We start from the raw sequence: 17,115 nt of genomic DNA, 5'->3' as shown, positions 1-17,115 counted from the left end.
TCTTCCTCCAAATCATGCTCTATATGGTGATAATTTAAAAAGGGCTGAGTGTCAGTATTGTCATATTGTAATAGTAGCTAATAGTAGCTATGGAACTAATATAATAAAACACCATATTTCGAAATATCCTGCAGGAAAAAATCATGATGTGGGGCAAATGTTGATGTCTTCATTACTTGAAAAAGGCAATGTTGAACTTAGGCATACAAAGTTGAATCAAGAACAACACTGAGAGAATATAATGATATGGCAATTCTTTTGCATGAGTACCCATTTCAATTTGTAGAACATGAGGTTACTAGAAATATGATCTCTTATCTTAACCTTGATGTCAAGCATGTGACACGCAATATAATTAAGGCTTATGTGTTAAAGTTTTATAGAAGAGTAAAAAATGTTATTTGACATTTTACAATTAGTACATGGGAAGGTTAGTCTTACATTGGATTTGTGGACATCCATTACGACTAATGGTTATATTTCTCATACTGCTCATTTTGTTGACAAAGATTGGATATTACAAAAGAGTATTTTAAATTTCCATTACATGCCAACACCACACACTAGGTTTGCAATTTCTAAAATGGTATCTTATTTGTTGAATGAGTGGAATTTGCAGAAGAAGTTATTTTGCACAACTTTGAACAATGCTAGTTCCAATGATTCATTTGTTGATTTTGTTAAAAGTCATCTTTGCATAAGAAATGAATTGCTTCTTGATGGGGAGTTTTTTTATGTTTGTTGTTGTGCGCATATTTTGAATTTGATAGTTTAAGAAGAGCTAAAAGAAATTGATTGTGGTATTTACACAATTAATATGTATAGGCCTATGAAGCATTTCAAAGTAAGCGCTTGCCTTCACAAGTGTGAAAGTCAGAATTGGATTTGTATTTGGAAGAGCAACCATCTGATGGAAGAAAAATCTTGAATGTTTTAGAATTTTGGAGATCTGTTCAATATCGTTATCCATGTCTTTGTCAAATGGCGCATGATGTTTTGGCAATCCCTATTACCACAATTGCTTCCGAGTCTGCCTTTATTTCAAGAGGTAGAGAGCTTGACCAATATTGAAGTTCTCTCACTTCAAACATTGTAGAAGGTTTAATATGTGGACAAAATTGGATACATGCATCAATGGGTAACTTTGTGAAATTTTGTTATTCCAAACAACATTCACATAATAATTATATGAAGACTAATACAAACATCTCAATTATTGTGTTATTATCTAGTAAACCATAGAAAAATGAAAGATTTTGATGATGGTATTGAAGGGATGTTGAAGGTGGACCTTGTTGCTCCAACTTCAAATCAAGTTTCAAATAAAATTGAGATTAATAAGACTTAGTTTATATTCCTTCGAAGGCATATCTAGCCTTGCAATCAACTTCCAAAAGTTCTGCTTGTATTCTTCTCAAACCAGTCAGCCTAAACATATCTCCAGCAATCACTCTAAGATACTCTTTAGGGACCCTTCCCTTAACCTACTTGGGCATCCTAGTTTTTGTAAGATGAACTCGCAGAAAAGATCGGGAGAAAATTATCACCCTAATTAGAATAGGCTGAGCACTTAGAAATCCAAGTTCTTTTTCCTAAGAGGCAAACCGACCTTTATTAACTTTATCCTAATCTACATCCTGACATATTAGATGTTTATCTTTAAGTCAATATATAGAATTAAAATCGATTTTCTCTAGAGGGGACCAGACATTGAGGTTAGATGTCAGTTGGTTAATTGGAAGTGACTTTGCAAATCTTGAGAGCAGAGGGGTTGGGCATCCTAACCCTAGAAGACTTTAATAATGCACTATTAAGAAAATGGTGGTGGAAAATTTCCATAGAGATAACTTGGTGTTGAACACAAGTGATCTAATTCAACTACTACCAATGAAGCCCACTTTGGAATCTTTACCAACCACTTCCTTTGATGATCTCTTTCGTATAGCAAGGAATCTTCACTTTCCTCCCAACTTTCAAAACTTGCATCTTACAAGTAAAGGGAGTGCATTTCCGTCCTCTTTTGGTTCAATAATTTTCTCTATGGCCTAGTTCAGCAACACCTTTGCCTAACTGATTTCCAAACAACCAAACCTATTTTGGCATTGTAAAGGCCATTGTTCCCATATTTCTCCTGATCATTACATCTTTGGACCACTTCCTTCCTGAGATTATAACAAGGATTCTTGATGCAAGGAATAATAAGGGCATCAAATTTTGCAATCTTGTCCCAAATTGTAGGTTCAATGTTAAATCCTTCTATGGCTTCCTTAATGATGGTGGACGTCACTTCTATATAAATTTAAATATCTAGAAGCATTCGTATTCTCTCAAAATCAATGTCTTATGTTGACTAGTCTAGGATAATAAGATCCTTACTCTCAAGAACCTAACCATTCAGAAGTGATGCTACATGTATTCTCTGTAATGCATCGATCAAAATAGTTAACGCTATTTTTTTGGGTGCTCCTTTACTAAACACATCTAGTCTTATTTTAATCAAACCTTTGGAGTATCTTACACACCTATTTCAACCTCAAACCTTTGGGGGTCTTGGTGATGAAACCTTAAGGGTCCTAATAATGAAGCCTGGAACCTGATATCAATCTTATGGAATGTTTGGTTGGAGTAAAATGAGCTCATTTTTAAGTGCATAGTGCATCCATCATTTACATCTATCATTAGAATCACTCACATGTTCCACTCTTGATGTCTACAACTCTATAAACTAAAAAGGACAAACTAGAAGTTGCGGCCATCAAAGCAAAAAGAAGCCAGGACTTTCTGGATTCACTTAAGACTAACCTTGGTGAGACTCACTCTCATGTTGACACCAACTCGCCAACTCCAGTTGTAGCCATTGGTCCCCGAGGAAGTGTTCCTATCCCTCCGCCTAGAGATATGGTGCAAATGTTAGTATCCATTTAGTTGTTTATTTTTACTAATCATGCACTTTCCTTAGCTTTTGTAGTATCTTTTTCTCTTTTTTTTTGCAAGTTAATTCTTAAAGTAATTTTTGTTAGGTAAGAGGGTGGAGCTGGGCCCTAACCTCATGATAAATGAGGGTGTTTCAGAGAGAAAAGGGATGAGTTAGAAGGTGGGCTAGCTCTTTAAAATACACACCCCGCTAATGTTGTAGGACACTTGTGGGTTGTAAAATCATCTGGAACCCATACTTTACTATTCAATATATAAAAAGGTTTCAAAAAGGAAGGTTTTGGAGGGGGGGAAGGGGGGTGTAAAGGACCATTAGAAAAAGAGGGATAACTTTTAGAAAACTTTGAAAGGAGAAAAAGAAGACATACAAGGGAAAAAAGCTTAGATTTATGGATTAGGGAACCTGAACCTTTCCCTATGTGAAGAATAGGGTGTTTCTCAATTCTTATACTTTGTACTTGTATGAACAATGTTTAAACATTTGTTCCCTTTTGGTTGTAATTCAAACATGAAGATATAAAACCTTAGCCTAAGATTGGGATTAGCCCAAGGTTATAATGGGTGTTTATGCTTATGTTCGTAATACTCTGTCCTAGTCATGGTAAACCATTTGGATTTCGTCTTATTACTTGCATTTTCACAGCTTATGAATGTGAAAGCATTCTACGTGCATAATTATAGAGAACTAAGGTGAGCTAAAAGGTGAACCATGGTCTTAAACCCTTTAAGACCAAACTTGAGTTTTTTGCCTAGGATTTCCTGAGGACATGTTAAATTGTTATTAAGTGTAAAGGGTTTATGCGAGGATTTAACCACCACAAAAGTTGGGGGTTAGCCTAATCTAAGCACCTTGTTACTTCTTGAAAGAGAATAGCAAGCACCTATGGACAATTTCCTCTCAAAATGATTTGCCTGAACCTCATAGAATTCAAATTTTACTCTACACTACTTTTTGCAATGAACCCTCAATCATAGGATTATCTAGATTTGGATTTTAAAGCCTATAGCATTGCCCTGTTGTCACTCTTGACACTTTCTAAATTTTCACTTCTTTTATTTTGTTGTTTTAGTTTCTTAATAATGGCATTGAAGTGTTTGACTAGATAACCCCTAATTGAAGTCGATTAGTAATGTACAATTAGGTCTCTGAGGGAACAATATCTTAAATACTACTTGACTAAACCATACGCTTGCAATTACATAACGCGAGGGGGTGTTTGGTTCTCGAAGTGGGAATTGGGAAGGAAGTAAGGAAGTCTAGAAGTCCCACTTCATGATAGAAGTGTCACTTCCTGGTGTTTGGTTACACATGGAAGTGGGGCACTTATGACCCACTTCCATTGTTTTATTCATAGTAGTGGTGATTTGGAAGTTCAACTTCAGCACCTCCATGTGTTAGGTTGCCATGGAACTGTGTATAAAATCACTACTTTCGAATGATGGTGAGATTACCACCTAACAATGGAGTTCCAATGATTATAATTATTATGGGTACATAATTTAATATAATTAAATATTTATATACATAAGAATTATTATCTAATTATTAATTAACGAATTAAATACAATTATAGATATACCTAAATGATTTTTTATAATTATTTTAAGCTTTAATTTCCAGCTATTTGAGATGTTTCAAATGTAATTTTTTTAATTTAAAAATACGAAGGATGTAAATATATGTGTGTGGGGTGGTAAATATGGAAAATTAACTAGAATCATATATATATATATATATATATATATATATATATATATATATATATGCATGTATTCGCATGATGAAGTGGAATATATTTATCAGGTTATTCATGTGTGAAAATCTCACTAATTGCATATGGATATTGATGTCATTAATCATAAAGGAATGTTTGCGGGAGATTATAAGATCTAAAACTGACCTCAAAAAAATCTTCATTGTTTCGATGAAATAAGCCTTCATTAATGCCTTAGAACTCTAGTGAATCCTCCCAAAAGAGTTAAAGCTCTCGGGTGAAGGTTCTATCCATTGGTTCCGGGAAGATTCTTACCTGCTCATTCTCAACAACAACGAGGATGCTAAAATGCTTAAAAACCTAGGAGTCACGAGCCATGTTCACTCACTCTTGCACAATGGTCACCAGAGTTAGGGTCGGTTAGTGCAGCTAGAGGCATTGGCTTGTCGATGAAGGTGTGAAACTTACCTTTTAACTGTTGGAGTTGGCTGATAGTTGCCAAAATTCTGAAACAATTGGGGAGCTCATCATCATCTTGAAAACTAAATGAGCACCGATTGGATGCTCAGAACCCTCATTAGACTTAACGGTAGAGCCTCTCTTCCTCATAAGGTTGAACTAAGTGTTGGAATGCATAAATTCTTCATTCTTATTATTGAAGAGAGGAACAAAGATCCAGTATTCTCCATTAGCTTGACAGAAGTACATACTCCAAGATGAATCTTCGATGACTAGCTCGATAGAGGTGGCACAGACACACACATGAAGTATTAGAAGATGCCAAAGGGAAAGCAATCGTTGTCGCGAAGAAGTTGGAGCCAAGATTTGCGTGAAGAGTGACATCTAGCATGCACTTAAATACCAAGATGCCACATCAAGAGTGGAGGATAAAATCTTTTCCTCCAAAGAGATGGACTACGCATCTCAGTGCAAATCCAATGGCCAATACACACCGGCTTATTTTAAACTCTTAAGCTGATTTAGACAAACCAAATCTTAATGTTGGTTTGATAGACCAAGTCATGCTAGTTGAGCACTCAATCAAATCTTTGAATCTAATTTTAAAAACAAATGAGTTGGTTAGGTTGGACCCAAGCCCAATTGTGTGTGGGCTAGATCAAAGTCATGATATAATGGGCCAACTCACATGCCCAAAGAAAGAGATTTTATTCCAAAACCAATAAGGGGTTGGGAAATCAACATATGATCAAGGGTCTATACCCCTAATAGTTTTGACCATTGCTTCTAAACCACTTTATTTTGATGCCATGCCCTCAGGATTCAAGTGGCATTTTACCTAAGGACTGGGTGTCTAGACCAGTGTCCCTATCGGCATTGCAAGCAAGTTAGACTCTAATCTAACTTTTCATGATAAGACTGATGAGAACACAATGATACCGATAGGGTCACCTTCTATGTTGGAGATATATCCATAGCCTGTGTTATTTGCAGGATCAGATCTTGAAGTGTTAACCTCAGCTGCCTTAGGTGAGAAAAGCTCAAGGTCAGATTTTACTGCCAAAGTGAACAGAATCTAGCAAGTGGCACCTCTGACCACCATGCATAGTGAAAGACTAGAAGCCTTCTTCTGGGTGGAATAAAGATGCAGATTTTCTGGCCCATCCCCCTTGTTCATCTAAAAAGAGAGCCATTTCTGACGTTCCTACAAAAGGTACCTCTATTAAACCATTGTTTATTTCTTGGTCAAATATTTAGCTTAATAATTATTGCTTAGAATGTGAAATCAATTTTGACTGTAATCAAAACCATAATTTGGAATGCTTTAATAAAATATGACTTTTAGAGTCAAACCACTCACTAAATTCCAGGGACCTACAGAAGACCTCTTAAGGTTCTTTGTCAGTTTTTCATTTTGTATAGATATTATCTCTTGGGATGTTAGGTGTCTTGGCAAACCTGACAAAATATATCTAGTTAGACGCATATTAGACCTTCATAGAGCAGTGGTTTGTTTTATCCAAGAATCAAAATTGGAAACAGTAAACTGAGCCATTAAGGGAATAGTTAAGGGTTCCTGCCTAGATTCTAACTGTTTCTCCCCTTCACCAGGTTCCTCCGTTAGGATGATTATTGGTTGAAACAGCTCTTTTTTTAGAGGTTCCCCAATTTTCTCTGGCCAATTCTTTCTAATAGTGGAGTTTACTAATACTGTGGATCACGAGAGTTGGCTTTGTATCTTTGTATATAGACCAAATGATAGACACTTAAAACAAGCCTTCTGGAATGAGATCCATATTAGTCATGGTGGGCGTTCTGCCCTATGATTCGGGACATCACACCTTTACTCCATGACCTTTCTGATTTGAAATTGCTTGTTTCACTATAAACGGACTCAGCAACCTCATTCAGGGGTGATGGGAGGAAATAAATCACCAAGGATGTAGTACTTTCATTTTTTCTAAAAAACTTGTCCATGTCAAAGAGAGACTACTGATAAACGCCTAAATGTACATATTTTATATGTATTGATCTTGTATTATTTGCGTATATGTTAATGAATTGATGCCCGTTTAATTCTAAATTGGTTATTTTGGTGTTGCAGATCTTTACATGAGCCGAGCGAAGCTCAAGAACGTAATTGGGAGGAATTCGACATTAAAAACGCGTTTTAGGGTTTTAGCACTGTAGCAGAGTCACTATTTGACACTACGGGCATTCGGATGTAAGCTTCACGGGGTCTATGCACCCGCATGAGTGCCCGTGAGGTTTGCTAGAAATTCACAACTTTCAGTACTGTAGTAGAATTACTGTGGCTGAGTTACTGTAGCACCGAGACATTTTTGGGCAAAATACCAGTGAGCTGCACAGGCATCCATGTGCTTGCATTGAGCCCGTATGGACCTGACGGGATATATATTGGACTGTTTTTTCTAGGGCAAGAGAGTTCTTTTTGGGGAGGCTTTTCGGAGAAGGTTTTTTGGGGAGTTCTTGGAGCCGACTTCCATCAGCTTTGAAGAGGCAAGATCGCGCGTTTTGGAGAGAGGGAATCAAAGGGAGAAGCTTGGTTTGGCTAGATCTTCATCGATCTCTTCTTTGGGAGCTCATAGACAATGAGGGAAGCCACTCCCGTTCGCGGCATCCGTGGAAGGTTACCACCTAACACGGCGCCCATTAAAGCGGTCTTTCTTCCCTTTATTTCTCCTCACCATTATTCTTCATCTCCACCTTGTTTTCTCTCATTTCTCTTTCACTCTTCCTCATTTCTACACTATTTTTCTTGGTTTTTTCTCCTCTAATCTTCTCTCCTCCATCTTGCAAACTCAATCTTGGTTTTACTCATATTTTTACTATCTTTTTAGCCAAATCTCTTCACTCAAAGCTTTCAAGCCCTAGTTCAAGGTTTTGCTAAAAAAAACTCGGGTTTTGTTGTGTTTTTCTTTTATACTCAAGTATGAATGGCATAATTGGTTGTTGTGATGTGGTGTGTGCTTAATTCCTAGAGTTTTTCTTTCATTTGTAAATTTTGGGAAGCTCCATGTCTAGGAGAAACTCTTGCAAAAAAATTTCATGAGTTAGTGTAGCAAATGCTGAATTTTTCATTCTCCACATTGAAATTGTTGTGCATTCACCCTTTTCTTAATTCTATGATGTTATGGATATCTCCTATGATTTTATTCATGGAAATCTTGGTTTGATCTTGTGTTTTTGTGATATAGGAATGCCAGTCAAGCGAGTTTTATCAAATCGGCCAAGACGCGATGCAGCACCACCTCCGGAGCTACCACATCCTTTGCACCTGCTGCACCTACTGACGGATATCACCCAGCCTAGGAGCAAAAACTTTCATGGATTTGAGTTTATATTTTTTTATTTCATCTTGTTTTGTGGCTTGCTAGTTGAACTCTTTTGTTAGCAAGGGTCCATTCCCTGCTAAACTTGTATTCCTTTTATTTTATTAATATGCATGTTTCCTCCTTTTAATTTAATTAAGTGTTGTGATCGCCTTGCCTATTTTTGTAGGACCCTCAAGGACTGAGCCCAACTTCCTTTTATCATCGCTTGCCTTGTAGCCCACTGACCGCGCTCACATTGCAACACTTCATCCACCAAATGGGCAGTCTCTTTACCCTTCCCTTTCATGCTTCATTTCATTATTCTGAATTTTACACCATGTTCTGCTAATTAGTGTACATTGAGGGCAATGTACGACTCTAGGTGTGGGGATGGGTTATTTGCATGCTTAAGTCACCTATGATAGCTATGATTTATTATTAAGAACCTCCTGGCTTGAATGAATGATAGTAATGAGTTGTAGTGTTATTTGTGCTATCAGGAAGTCATGTTTTCTCTCTAGTGCTTTCTTCACAACTTTGCCACAAAACTTCTACCTTGTTTTTCCCCAGCTAACCCACTGCTTTGATTTCAGTGTTAAAACTGTTAAATTCATCCCTCAATAGTTTTTTTTAAGAGCTTTTGGTTCTTTTGTTCATTTTGCTTTAGCCCTAAGTGAAGTGTTACATGAAGGAGGTCAGGAGACATGTATATAGTTGAAAAAAATGAAAAATTAAAAAAATTAAAAAAAATGAGTATATGTCAGTATTCCTCTGCTAATTTAGCATGAATGCGTTTATGTAGACTGTAATCAAGTAAGTTGGGTGGCTCTTGTGCCTAATCAGCATGTGCATCCTTGTAAAAGATTATAAGATATTTGGTGCAGCCTACGTTAGGCGGACTCAAAAAAAAAAAAAAATGTGCTTATTCTCCTGGACTCTATCATGCATTCACTTAGAAGCTAAAGTATTAACTGTGGACCAAAGTACTCTTGACTTGCCATTGAGGGTGTCTTTAACATTTTTAACACCGGTAGTCATTGAATGTGGCGTGAATAGGGAGAGCGAGGGAAGAAGTATACACACACTCATGAGGAAAGCACTCTAGAGGAATCATGACTATCTTTATTAAATTGGTTATTGTACAACTCATTTTCTTGATTTCAATTCATCTATGCCTGTGGGGTTCTTTACAGTTTGAGCTTGAGGTCATGCATTTAGCCGTTTATCTTCGTATCCCTGTTTTTCATGTGTGTTTGCTTGGGGACAAGCAAATGCTTAGGTGTGGGGATGTTTGATAAACGCCTATATGTACATATTTTATACGTATTGATCTTGTATTATTTGCATATATGTTAATGAATTGATGCCCATTTAAGTCTAAATTGGTTATTTCGGTGTTGCAGATCTTTAAATAAGCCGAGCGAAGCTCAAGAACGCAATTGGGACGAATTCGACATCAAAAACCGCATTTTAGGGTTTTGGCACTGTAACGGCCACTGTAGCGGAGTCACTGTTTGATTCTGCAGGCATTCGGCTGTAAGCTTCACGGGGTCCATACGCACGCATGAGTGCCCTTGAGGTTTGCTAGAAATTCACAACTTTCAGTACTGTAGCATAATTACTGTAGAACCGAGACATTTTTGGGCAAAATGCCAGTGAGCTTCACGGGCATCCATGAGCCCGCATGGAGCCCGTATGGACTTGACGGGATATATTGGACTGCTTTTTCTAGGGCAAGAGAGTTCTTTTTGGAGAGGTTTTTTGGAGAAGGTTTTTTGGGGAGTTCTTGGAGCCGACTTCCATCAGCTTTGAGGAGGCAAGATCGCGTGTTGTGGAGAGGGAATCAAAGGGAGAAGCTTGGTTTGGCTAGATCTTCATCGATCTCTTCTTTGGAAGCTCATAGACGATGAGGGAAGCCGCCCTCGATCGCGGCGTCTGTGGAAGCTTTCCACCTAACTTAGCTTGTCATCTCACTTCCATTATTTGAGGGAGTTTTCTTATGCCATATATAGTTGTTTTCATAAGCCTATTGTTTGTATTTGTTTGTATGGATGAGTAGACCCCAAGGTCACCGGATGCCGATGAACCTTGGGGTAACTTGTGTATTTGGATGATTTAATTATGTCTATTGCAATTGTTGTGTGTTTGTTGATTTATTCTTGGTGCATTTGATGTGTTGTTTACATGGGAACTCTGTAAACCAACTTCTAAGTTGTACTTGGTAGCATGACCATCGCCCTTGTACTAGACACACCAAGTTTGGAAAGGATTCATGTACAAATACACCGTGACCATCGGGTATTTTGTACCCCTCCAACATTAGGGTTAGACCAAGTTGTGTTATGGCACTAATTAGAGATTTCCCCATTTTTAATCCAATCTTATGAGGATTTGATCTAAAGATATTCTGTATCAATACTTGTACCCGATTAGGGGTCAATTGCCGTGACCATCTTGTTGATCTATTTAAGGAAGTCTCTTGGTCCAAACCTTCAATTGCATGACATTCTAGACTCCTGTGCACTTTAGTAACCCCTAGGGAATCCGCATCTGTGACCATTTCATTCCCTTGATTTTATACCTTTGCCTTGTTTTATACTCAACCTGTAGTTTCTTTTATTTTAATTAATAGTCTAGAGAACCCCTTCGAATATGTTGGCTAGACAATACGCAAAGAGGAAGTAAGGGTAGATCCTTGGGCCCAGGGAATACAACCTTCTTGTGCTTGCACGAGAGGTATTACTTGACGACTCTGTGCACTTGCAGACGAGTTCACATCAACTACGGACTTGGTCCGGAAACCACTTTGGCTCTATCAAAATCCATAAATTGTCCATTCTCCAAGATCTTGAAACCCTTACTTTTTTAAGGAAACTTGTAGTCTTACCACAACGGAAACAGGAAAGAGAAGTGAAGCTTCGCTTTTCCCTTGGCTCTATTATGAAACAAGAGGAAATTAATTGACATCAATGCTCTAGGATCTCCTGGCTCAAGGAAGAAGACTCTGATACTAAATCTTTCCATGTTGTTACTAACAGATGGCGCAACCATAATATGATTTCCTACATTATTCACGGCCATCATAAAATTGAAGGAACTAAGGAGATTGGGAAAATTTTTACATCTATTTTTTAATCCCAATTTGGATACAAAAGAACTTCACATTTCATATTTGACTCACGACTGTCATAAAATTAAAGGAACTAAGGAACTTAGGAAAATATACCTTCATGTTTGATATTTGACTGGGAGAGATTACTTGCTAACAAATTCCAGGTGGACTTAACCATACTCGAGGCGCCATTCACATTGAAAGAAATCAAGAAAGCCATCTTCTATCTTGGCGCAGAAAAGGCTCCTAGACCAAATGTCTTCCATATGTTCTTCTTCCAAAAATTCTGGTCCATAGTAAGCAATGACTTGCTAATACTTTGCAATGACTTTTACAATCGCACTTCAAACTTAGAACGCATAAACTGGCGAACATTGTCCTATTTCTCAAGTTTAGAACTCCTGAACTTTCCTCAAACTTTCGCCCAATCAGTCTAATCAATTCCTTTATAAAAAGAATCTCTAAAATTCTTGCCTTGTTTCTTGGCAAATTTATCAACTCACTCATAGAGACTCCTCAGTCTACATTTATTGAGGGACATTGCATCCTTGATAATATTATAGCTGCTGTGGAGGCAATCTTCAGTCTCCAATGAGGAAATTATTGGGTTGTGTAATCAAAGTAGACTTTGCTAAAGCCTTTGATATGGTTTACTAGGAATTTCTTTTAGATCTTCATATCCTCGGCTTTGGCCCTCCCTGGAGGTGATGGGTTGATAGAATCTTAGATACATCCAAAGCATCTATTCCAATAAATGGATCAGTGAATGGTTATGTTAGATATCAAAGGGGACTTAGACAAGGAGATCTTCTTTACCCTCTCCTTTTTATTCTTGTCACTAATGTATTGAGCACTATGTTTAATAGCGCCTTATCATTAGGTGTTCTCTATGGAGTTCCTTTAAGGAGATTTAGTAAAATTTGTCATCTCCAATACGCTGATGACTTAATAATTTTGATGGCTAGAGATGCTGAAGATCTCTAAATAATCACGGTTATTTTGTATCTCTTTGAAGCCATCTTAGGTTTAGCCATCAATTTCCATAAAACTTGTCCCTACTCAATTGGACCAGGTCAACTCCCTGAAGGACCTCTCTCAGCCATTCTAAGCTGCTCAACCGGCCTTTTACCACTCACTTACCTTGGTATTTCTATCTCTGGTAGACGGCCCCAACATCAAGACTGTGAGACTCTTATCCATAAAGTCACTCAAAGAAACCCAGTCTAGAAGCCTCACTCTTGTCCTTAGGAGGAAGACTCGCCTTAGTTAACTCAGTTCTCACCTCCATTCTCACATATTGGATGTCAATTTATAAGCTCCCTATTTGGATTAGTAAAGCAATAGACTAGATTCATCTTGACTTCTTAGGGCGTGGACCGGACATTGATAAGGTAGGTTGTAGGTTAGTCAACTAGAAATGTTTTTGCAAACCATGAAATAAGGGCAAATAAGGCATTCTTAATCTAGTAGACTTTAACTTGGCACTGCTAGGTCAATGGTGGTGGAAAATTCTAACTGATTCCAAGTGATATGGATCATTGGTCCTATAATTTAACTATTTCCAACGCCATCCCTTCTAGAATCTATTCCACAAAACGCACACAAGTAGGTCCTACTTCTAGAGAGTCCTTTTAAGCGGCCTCCAACCCTTCAAGGTATGTGTTTTACATGACATCCAAGATGGCACCTCCACTCTCTTTTGGCTAGATGGTTGGGTTGAAAGACGAGTGCTAAGATATTTGTGGCTAGAAGCATATTCTCAGTTGTCCAATCCTTTTGGTACAGATTGCGACCTTGCATCCTCTTTCATTCACCTTCTTAGGAAAATAGACTACACTATAGATAACACTCTTATTCATCTAGGCAATTATTCTAAAGATCACAAGCATTGGAGTCTTACCTCTAACGGCCTTTTTTCAATTAAATCCTTTTATAATTTCGTATGTTATGGAGGTACTTGATGCCCATCTAGTCAGGCTATTTGGAAAGGATTCTATCAAAGGAAGGTTAAGGCTTTCACTTGGTTAGCTTTAGAGAATAAGATCCTCACTCTAGAGAATCTTATGCAAAGAAAATGTAACATACCACTTATGTGTTGCGTTATGCATCTATTGAATTAGTGGACCATTTATTTCTTCATTGCCAATTTACTATGCTTATTTGGGAACACTTTCTACAGTGCTTTGATCGGATCCCACTTCCATTATCCATAGCTAATATGTGGGGACTGTGGAGAGTGAGGCTAAAGAAACCATTAGGGAAACTTGGGATGCTCTTTCTAAAGCCATCCTTTGGCACATTTGGCTCAAAAGAAATAGACGCATATTTGATTCATCTTTTATTTCTCTGATAGATAAAATTGGTAACACTTTTTTTTTTTTTTTTGGGTTTTTATAGTCCTGAAAGTTAAAAGGCAAGATGGAGGAGTAAACTAGAACTGTCAAGAAAAGCCTGGACTTCGCAATATCCAGTGGGATGAGTCTAGTAACCCATGAGGGTTGCCTGATCGAGCTAGCTAGATTGTCAACAGGCGTTGTTTGTCTTGTTTTATTTATTGAGCTCTTCTAAGGTCTCTCACGTCCCAGTAAGAGCTTTGGTATTGTATGTTTAGTATGTTTCTCACTCCATGCCTAGTGGACTTTCATTTCTTTGTCTTATTACTATGTTAGTCTTATGTTTCTATCTTACACTTCTTTTAATGCTCTTTTGTACTTGGCTTTTCTTTTAATATCATTGGGGGTTATCCTTTTTTTCAAAAAAAAAAAGTTTGCTTGTGTGAGTGCAATGCCACTTTCATTGACAAATAAAGCTAACTGAAATTATATTCCTAGCTATCGAGCTAGCTAATTTATAACCACAAAAGATCATATGCACCAATATATATATATATATATATAAACTACATGCTTATGTTGTCTTTCTCTCTCTCCCCACACAAATAGTAATTCAATCGGAATACAAGATTTGAGTATGGACTGCCCAAAGCTAACAATGCACATTGTGAGATGAGAATATAAATCTTTGAGCACAATAACAAATATATTAACTAACTATACTTTAATTCTATCCATAACCATGACATAAATGAAGTCCAAAACCACCAAATAAGTAGATTAAAGGTTTACATGTCTACTACATTGAGAATGAAGCAACACATTTCTTAAAAGTCTAAAACACTAGAGACAATATTCATGCAATCTAGAACAAAGAAAAATGCAAATATTGTACCATAAAATAAAAAGGCACTCCCATAAATGGTCAAGCAATGTTGGAACTCAAGAACCACCCTTCTCTTTCATTCTCATCAAGGTAGTTGAAAATGGCCACTAATGCGCTATCCTCAAATCCCTCAACTTCAAACACTTGATTGCATGTCAATTTTGATATGGGCATAGGTTTTACATCCTATTGATTGCGCATATCAAGTCTGTCACTTGACTACCATAGGCTTATGTTACCTCTTCTTGGTGCATGTTGAGGCCTAATAGTAGCAAAAGTCGTTGGGCTACTATTAATAGGAGGACTTGAGTTGTGGTTGCTATTGTCTTCATTATTAATGGGTATCTCATTTGATCTATCTCTGAGCTCCATATTGTCTTCCTCACCTAACCTCTTGTTGATATCTCTGAACATGGAGGTCGTATCTGATCCAATAGTGATATCATCTCCACAAATGATGCACAATCCATCATAGTTCCTTAATGGCTTATTAATAAATGGTATTGCCATTGGATGAACTTGTATTACTCAAAGTCAATTGTTACTTTCAATATCAATGTGTCAAAGTATTGGAATTTACTTTTATTTAACTAACTTTAGCGTACGCTTTGTATACTTTACCAGGGAAGGTTATCATTTTTTTTGCATCATTCCATCAAACACCACTCAGTTGCCTTGCCTTCTTTTATCTCAGAATATCTTGACTTCAATGTTCTGGAGTGGTTCTCAACATTATCAGCTATGAAATTAGCCTTGAACTAGGCATTGGCAGCATTAGCGACATAGACAAATGTTGCCTTCTTGAAGGTCTTGTCAAATTTCATGTCTTTGTTAACATGTTCAGCAAGTACAAGGATAAGAAAATCATCATACCCAGCTTTCCATCGTTCATTGGGAGTACCACATCTCTTTTCAAGTTACAAAAAACCTTGGGTCAACAACAATGAGACCCACAGCATAAGGAAAGTTATATTAAACCAAACCATGAAAGCTCCATTATTCATATATGGAAAGTAATATAGGCATAAATACTAATACAAGAGTAAATAAATTCAAAAATTGTATATGATAACAAGCATGGCGTGTGATATAAAAACATTATAATTAAACCAAGCAAATAAGGTTTCGTTACAAATAGTTGTGCGAGAGTAAATAAATTACAACAACTACATATCACAACAAACATTGTGCAAGAAATAAAATCATGATTATTAAACCAAGCAACAACAAGGCCTGTGTAGCCACATCTCATTGACAATCTTATATCTTAATTCCCACAACCAATTTTATTCCCTTTACTCATGTTGGGACCTATTTTGAGATATGATCATAACATATTCAATTACTATGGAAGGTAGTTGAACAATTTGATCATTCAGGTCAACGCTTAAAATATAATTATGTAAGGTACAAGTAGCTATCACAAGATTCACTTGAGTCTTATACGGGAAAAACTATTGTGATGCTAAAATTTTGAAACGATTTTTAAGTATCCCAAAGGTACACTCCACTCTTGTACGTATAAGATGTATTCCTTAGATTAAATAATTTTTAGAATTTGTAAGTACATAACCACTGTGCTCCTTCAAATAATACCTAACTCCCCGAGAAGGAACAATAAAACTAGTCATGGTTGTGTAGCCAACGTTAACAAAATAACATTTTCCTACACCAAAATACATAAGTTTAGCACATGTAATTGCATAATGTTATACTTCAAATTTTTGAACATACATTTAATTACCCTTAACCCCTCAAGTTGAGGACATGATATAGCATCCTTTGAAATAGTAAAATCATTCACTAACCCTTTCCACCCATCCAACACATAAGTAAATTTTATGTCTGGGTCTATTATCACAAGCACATTTTAGGTTAGCCCTTTACATCCACGGGAACGTGGTAAATCTTTGGATGGGATAGATGCCACTATATTTGTCCCATACAACAAACCAATACAAACCTACAAATAATTTACAGTGCATGAGCTAATATAGAAATATTAGGAGAATAAGGTTATAATTTCTTTAATGTGCTAACTTATTAAAATAAGGATACTAAATATGGTTATTCTCTATGTTTGGATGACAAGTATGCCATGGAGGTTGTACGAAATCATCTCGAATGTGACAAACAACACATGAAACTTTATTAAAGCACCTACTAATAGTTTCCCCTCGATCGTAGGAATTTGACTCACATAGTTCTATTCTTAGTATTGTGCCCTATTATATGTAAGAACATAGTGATAAGTGCTTGTGCGATATGAATGCGAAGCGTTCATTCCTTATGTTGAGCATTACTTTTCTCAGGTTTTTACATTAATATGTGTGTTTTTATG

This window comes from Dioscorea cayenensis, chromosome 17 (assembly GCF_009730915.1).
Source record: "Dioscorea cayenensis subsp. rotundata cultivar TDr96_F1 chromosome 17, TDr96_F1_v2_PseudoChromosome.rev07_lg8_w22 25.fasta, whole genome shotgun sequence".
NCBI lineage: Eukaryota > Viridiplantae > Streptophyta > Magnoliopsida > Dioscoreales > Dioscoreaceae > Dioscorea > Dioscorea cayenensis.
The sequence above is the reverse complement of the archived record's forward strand: the minus strand, read 5'-3'. Positions refer to the sequence as shown.